General features: G+C 40.6%; 1 non-coding gene across 1 annotated transcript; it reads left to right on the forward strand.

The window, feature by feature from the left end:
* Positions 1-3431: 3431 nt before the first annotated feature.
* On the forward strand, positions 3432-3619 carry LOC115868220. Its single transcript, XR_004045484.1, has one exon. It is a non-coding gene; the product is annotated as a U2 spliceosomal RNA (small nuclear RNA).
* The last annotated feature ends 3680 nt before the right edge of the window (positions 3620-7299 follow it).

A 7299-nucleotide genomic window follows, 5' to 3' on the forward strand; every position in this document is an offset into this window, starting at 1 on the left:
CCCTCAATAAAATAATTTAAAAACTAATAATAATAACCTGATCAAGCCCTTAGAAAAGTGTCACTACCATCTAGTTGATGGTGGCCACAGGGACCCTACAGGGCAGGGTAGAGCCGCCCCTGGGAGTTTCTAAGACTGTCACACCTTGCCTCATCTTTCTTTCGGATCAGCTGGTGGTTTCAAACTGCTGACCTTGCAGTTAGCAGCCCAACCTGTCAGCAAGGCTCCTCTAGATAAGCTTCCTTCAGCATCTCTAAAAGTCAAGATGCAGGTCACCCGACAATTAGGAGGAGTCCTTAGAGATTAACAGAATAATAGTCCCAAAGACGCCCTGCCCAATCCCAGCGGAAAATGAAGGAGTCCCCCTCTGGAGAGCCTAAGGAACAACTGCAGGAGAAAGGCACCGTTTCGAAAAGGAAGGCTCCCAGGGAGTTGCATTGCTGAAATGGGAATCCCACCTGGGACCCCTCTCCTCACTCAGCCCTAAGAATGCCGGCGGTAAAGAAGGGTCCCCGCCTCAAACACCTTCCAGATTCCTTATCCATCAGACCTAAACCCTGGTCTGAGTGGTTACAAAAGGAGGAAAAGGACCATTGAAATGGCCTGTGACACACGTACTAGTTTCAAACAAGAAGAATGCTGGCCTTGAACCTGCCCTGCCGCCACCAGGTAAGAAGACAGAGAAAATGGCAAACACAAGAAGAAAAACTGACCCACTGGGGAAACCGACCAAATGAGAGTAAGACAAGGACTACCAATTCCCTATTCCAACAGGCAAGAGCTAGCTGCATGACGCATACTCAGATCCCTGGAGCCCCTTTTCAACCAAACCAGACGGGTGCGCAGGGCTCTAGACAGCATGCAGGGCCTCATGATTCAACGTGAACAACAGCTAGGGATGACCAAACCTGTGAAGAAACGCTCTACCATGACAACTGAATGTCAGAGAGAGAGAGACTCAAAGAAAACAGATATGACAGGGGTAGGAGCAAACACTTCTTAAAAACTATAATTGATATCTTCGGTGAGATAACAAGATGATGCATCCATGAAAAAATAGATGCCATGAAATGAATATTCAGAGAACCTAGAGCGCCCAGGGTAGTAAAAATATGATGACAGACCCTTTGCAGTGAGACCAGAAAAGCTGGCTGAGGACTAGCTGCCGTCACTCAGCGTTCTGATCAAAGATGCCATGAAAGAATTCTGATTGAAAGGGGGAGGAGGAAGAAATGTGTAGAAAAGAATTTAAAATGATGATGAACTCCAGGCTTTCTAGTGTCATGGCGGCCATATAAATCCCTGAAATATTGCCCGGAGAGATATCTCTAAGCCTTAAACCAAAAATATCTCCCAAAGTCTTCTTAAAACCAAACAATAGTTTCGGTGAGCAACTAAAGCCTGTTTGCCTTGTGCGGTGTGCTCTTCTACGATCTGTCTCCATGGTATACAATTGACAGCAACAATTCCAAAGATTGAGTAGGTAGCTTAGAGGGCAGTGGACTTCTGCCGGTGGAGAGTGTGTGGCATAGTGGTTGTTAACACTGGGCTGCTTTACTGCCAGGTAAGCGATTTGAAACACTCCCGTCTCTGAGTTACAGTCTTGGAAACAGGGGCAGTTGTACCCTGCCCTATCAGGCCACTAAGAGCTGTCATCAACTCAATGGCAGTGAGTTTGATTTTTGAATTGGGGGAATTAATTAGTGACAATTAAAGAAAAGCCTGCGAATAAAGAAGTAGAGCAATTATAAACTCCATAGTAACGTTAATAATAAATACTAATGAAATGTGTTACAGAATAGTATTAGGGAATTGAAGGAAGAGGAAGTAAAAAACTCAACGCTCAGCTTACATAAAAGAAAGCCCACAAACACCAGGTACTATAAGGGTAAGTATGTTCTTTAAAAACATGACAGTATATACTTAAAGATACAACTAAGCAAAGCAGTTGATGCTGGAAAACTTAACATTAGGAGGGGTAGAAATAAGGCAAAGAATGATATTTTTTCATTATAAGCTTTATAAAACTTTTGATTTTCTAAAAGTGCATAGATAACCTTGATCAAAATACGAATTGGAAGAAAAACATTTTAAAACTTGGATGTTTTGTTATTAATAAGAAACCACTTGTGACTTACAAGAGATACCACACAATAACATCCTTTGACTATGTGATGGATTGAATTGTGTCTCCCCACCCACCCCAATATGTGTCAATTTGGCAGGGTCATGACTCTCAACATTATGCAATTGTTCTCCATTTTATAATGTGATGTAATTATCCTATGTGATATCAAACCTAACCACTGTGATGTTAGTGAGTCAGGATTAGAAGCATTTATGTTAATGAGGCAGAGTGTGAACTACAGGATTGGGTTGTATCATGAGTTCATGTATTTTGAGATACAAAATAAATGACGTTAGCAGCAGGAGGACCTGACTACCACCAAGAAAGAAGAGTCAGGAATGGAGGATGTCCTTCGGACCAACGGTCCCTGTGATCAGAACCTTATAGACTCAGGGAAAGATTGATGTCAAAAAATGTGGAAATCTCCAGGGATCCCTCAGCTAGCCAATAGAAACAGCAGCCAATATTCTGAATTCAGATTCCCATATTCCTAAACTGTGAGAGAACAGATTTTTATTTGTTATAGTCATGCACTTGTAGTATGTCTGTTATAGCCTAGACCCCCAAGACAAAAATATAAATAAATTAGAAGTCAGTAGCCAAACCATATCTTTAAAAATCTGTGATATAAAATTATAAAGTGTCGGGCATGGTGACACGTGAGTGTAGTCCCAGCTACTCCGGAGGCTGAGGCTGGAGGATCGCTTGAGTCCAGGAGTTCTGGGCTATAGTGCGCTATGCTGATGCGTTGTCCACACTACATTCCGCATCAATATGGTGACCTCCCTGGAGCAGGGGACCACCAGGTTGCCTAAGGATGGGTGAACCGGCCCAGCTCGGAAAATTACAAAGCATGTTTCCAAATGGAAATATAAAATAAACTTATTTTCTGAGAAACTAAAATATATTTTTCTGAAGTTTTAGATGTATAGGAAAAATGTGACAGTAGTATGGAGAGTTCCCACACCCAAACAAAGCTAATTCATTGCTATCCCACTGATTCTGAGCCACGGTGACCCTGTGTGAACCCGCTTTCTTCACTGTGGTCTTTACAGCAGCAGATACCCAAGCCTTTCTTCCACAGCGCCTCTGGGTGGGTTTGAACTGCCAACCTTTCAGGTAGCACATCTTACATTAAAATGGCACTTTTCCCACAATTAGTTCATATCAATGCATCATGACTCGTGAAAGTCTATACCTTATTCAAATTTCCATAGTCTTTCTTGAAGTCTTCCTTGAATGACCTTATTCTGTTCCAAGATTCCTTTCAGGGCATAAGATTGTATTTAATCGTCATATTTCCATCACTTCTCGGCCTTTTGGCTAAGGTCAAGTGTAGCATATGTCCTTAGAGTCCTCTTGGCTGTGAGTTTTTCCATTTTTTGGAAAAAACAGAAAATTTGCAAAAATTCAAAAGTCTTGCAAATTTTCTGGTTTTAAAATGATGGAGCAAATTTAGCAGGTTTTTTTTAACCTTCTTGAAAAATATTCAAAAGGAAAAAGTATTAACATACATGTAAACTCCACCTTTGACGAAACAAACAGAAACTTGAGTCCCAACCCACAAGATATTTAGAAGGACTGCCCAACACGATGCAGGTCAAATGTGAGTGTGGAAGGGAGAGGAGGAAGGATGTTGGCAATCCTGAGCTGAGATACTAGTGGAGGTTGTATGGCTGAGCCAGGTTTCAGAAACAGTCAAAGCCACACAGAATGACTCAAATGAGAAGTTTTTATTCAAAGGTGGCAATCAAGAATCAGCTAGTGCTCGAGTCTCCCAGTCCAAAGCACAGCCTAACACTCAGTTTATAAAGGATAAAAGCACAAGCAGATGGGGCGGGGGAGATGATAAATCACTGAAACACTCACTCGGGATGGGAAGGCTTTGAGGAATTTCCAAAGTTCGCAGGGGTCAAGAACTTGTTGATTCAGGGAAAGAAACTCAACAAGGAGGCTAGAGATCTAAAGACTACAGTTTGACAATTTGACCTGATAGATATTTACAGAGCTCTTCATCCAAATACAAAAAAATTCCCATTCTCTTCAAGTACACATGGCACATATTTTAAGATAGACCACATGCTGGGGCATGAGGTGAATCTGCATAAATTTAAGCACATTGATATCATACAGACCTCTCTCTATCATACAGACCACTGTGCTATAAGGCTGGAAATCAACAAAAGGAAGATGAAGAAAACAAGAGCAGACAATTGGAGGATGAATACTCTCTATTGCAAAAGGAGTGTGTAGTGGCCAGATCAGAGATGAAATTAGGAAATTACTAGAAACCAACAAGAATGATAACACAATGTACCAAAACTTATGGGACACAGCAAAGGCAGTTAACAGAGGAGGTTTCATAGCAATATATACACACATGAAAAAGGAAGAGAGACTCATGATTGATATGCTGGCATAAATTTTACAGCAACTAGAGCAGAGTCAACAGGACAATCCTACTAATAGCAAAAGAAAAGGAGAGAAAAATCAGGGCTGAGATCAGGAGTGGGAAAATAAGAAAACTATGGGGGGAAATGAATGCTACTAAAAGTGGGATAAACAGAATCGACAGGCCGCTGGCAAACCTAACCAAAGAAAGGAAGGAACAAATTTCAATAGCAAGGATGAGGGATGAAAGAAGGGACATTACAACAGACCCTATGAAATCAAAGGGATAATTACACAGTACTACAAAGGACTTTACTCTGGTGAATTCAACAATTTGGAAGACATGGACAATTTCTTGGAAAAAACAATCCCTCCCTAGACTTTCTCCGATGGACGTTAAGAATTGCAACAGTCCCACAGCAATAGAAGAAATAGACAAAGTTATCAAAGGATTGTCAGCAAAAAAAAATATCCCCTGCACCGTATGGCTTCACAGGAGAATTCTACCAAGCATTCAGGGAAGAACTGACACCAATCCTACAGAGAATATAGAAAAAGACAACAAACTCCCGAACTCCTTCTATGAAGTTAGTATAACTATGTTACCAAAACCGGGCAAGGATTCCACAGGAATCGAGAACTATAGACCAATATCCCTAATGAACATCGATGCAAAAATCCTTAACAAAATACTGGCCAATAGAATACAAAAGTATAAAAAAACAAATAATTCACCATGGGATTCATTCCAGGGATGCAGGGATGGTTCAACATAAAAAAAGACCTTTAGTATCATTCACCACATTGACATGAAAAACTGTAAGAACCACATGATGATATCGATAGAAACGGAAAAAGCATTCAACGACATCCAACACAAATTCCTGTTTAAGATACTCAAGAAGATAGTAATGAAAGGAAAATTCCTCAAGATAATACAAGCTATATATTAAAAAAACAGCCAACATGGTAGTCAATGGAGAAAAGACAAACACAATCCCACTGAAAAAGGGGACCAGACAAGGATGCCCCTTGTTCCCACTCTTATTTAACATCGTACTGGAGGTTTTAGCTAACAGCATAAGGCAAAGAAAAGACATCAAAGGTATTCATCTGGGGAAGGAAAAGGTGAAATTATTGTTATTTTCAATGATGTGATTTTATATATGGAAAATCCCAAAGGATCCACAAGGGGAGTAATGGAAGCAATAGAGGAGTTTGGCAGAATGGCAAGATAAATATCAACAAACAGAAGTCTATCAGACTGCTATACACATTGGATAAGACCACAGAAGAGGAGATCAAAAAGGTAGTACCCTTCACAATAGCCAAGCACAAATTGAAATATCTAGGGATATACCTGACTAAAAGAATAAAAGATCTATATGAGGAAAACTACAGAACACTATTACAAGAAATCAAGAGTGACCTCAACAAATGGAAGAATACCCCATGTTCGTGGATTGGAAGACTCAATACAGTAAAGATGTCAGTTCTGCCCTAGGCACTGTATCAATTCAAAGCAATCCCAATACAATTGCCCTCATCTTTCTTCAAAGAAATGGAAAAACTGATTACCAACTTGATTTGGAGAGGGAAGACGCCCCAAATTAGCAGAGAACTCCTCAAGAAGGACACAGTGGGAGGGCTTGATTTACCTGACTTTAGCACATACTATACAGCCACAGTGGTCAAAACTGCCTGTATTGGTACAATGACAGATACTCAGATCACTGGGAAAAAAGCCCAGAAATAAAATCATCAGCATACAGACAACTGATCTTCCATAAGGGCCCAAAAAGTATCCAATGGAAAGCAGATGCCCTCTTCAACAAGTGGTGCTGGAAAAAATGGATATCTACCTGCATAAAAATGAAGCAAGACCTATATCTCACTCCATACACAATAATAAACTCAAGGTGGGTCACAGACCTCGAGGTAAAGCTCCAATCTATTAGGGCCATCAATGAGGGAATTGGGACAAACCCGAGAACTTTGGTGCAGGGAATACATAGGCTATCAGAAATAGGGAAGGATACAAATACAGATGAACCACAAATAGACAAGTGCAATATACCGAAGATAAAACACCTGTGTATATCAAAAGGACTCACCAAGAGAGTAATAAGAGAGCCCACAGATAGGGAAAACATCTTTATCAATGACACATCAGACAAAGGCCTTTTTACTAAAATCTACAATACTCGGCTAGCTTCCAAAAAGAAAAAAACTAATTGCAAACTGAGGAGATGGATAAAAGACCTGAACAGAAGTTTCACAAGGGCAGAAATCCGAATAACCAATAAACATATGAGAAAATGTTTGCAATCATTAGCCATAAGAGAAATGCAAATTAAAACAACAATGAAATACCACCTAACACTCTCAAAAACAGCCCACTTTAAAAAATTAGAAAGCAATAAGTGTTGGAGGGGCTGTGGTGAGATAGGAACTCTCATCCACTGCTGGTGGACCTGTAGATATGTCCAGCCACTTTGAAATTGATCTGGCGATATCTAAAACAGATGGAAATCGAGTTACCATATGACCCAGCAATCCCCCGACTGGGCATATACCAAGAAGAGGCAAGAAACAAACCAAGGCCAGACATCTGTGCTCCAGTGTTCATAGTGGCACAGTTCCCAGTTGCAAGGAGTTGGAAACAACCCAAATTTCCATCAACAGACAAATGGATTCAAAAACTGTGGTACATACATACATACAACGCTTCCCTAAAAAGCAGTGATGAATGCTTGAAGCACATCGCCGCATGGGAAGAA

The sequence above is a fragment of the Echinops telfairi genome, unplaced genomic scaffold (assembly GCF_000313985.2).
Source record: "Echinops telfairi isolate 266 unplaced genomic scaffold, ASM31398v2 ScPeMD7_8;HRSCAF=38, whole genome shotgun sequence".
In the NCBI taxonomy this organism is placed as follows: domain Eukaryota; kingdom Metazoa; phylum Chordata; class Mammalia; order Afrosoricida; family Tenrecidae; genus Echinops; species Echinops telfairi.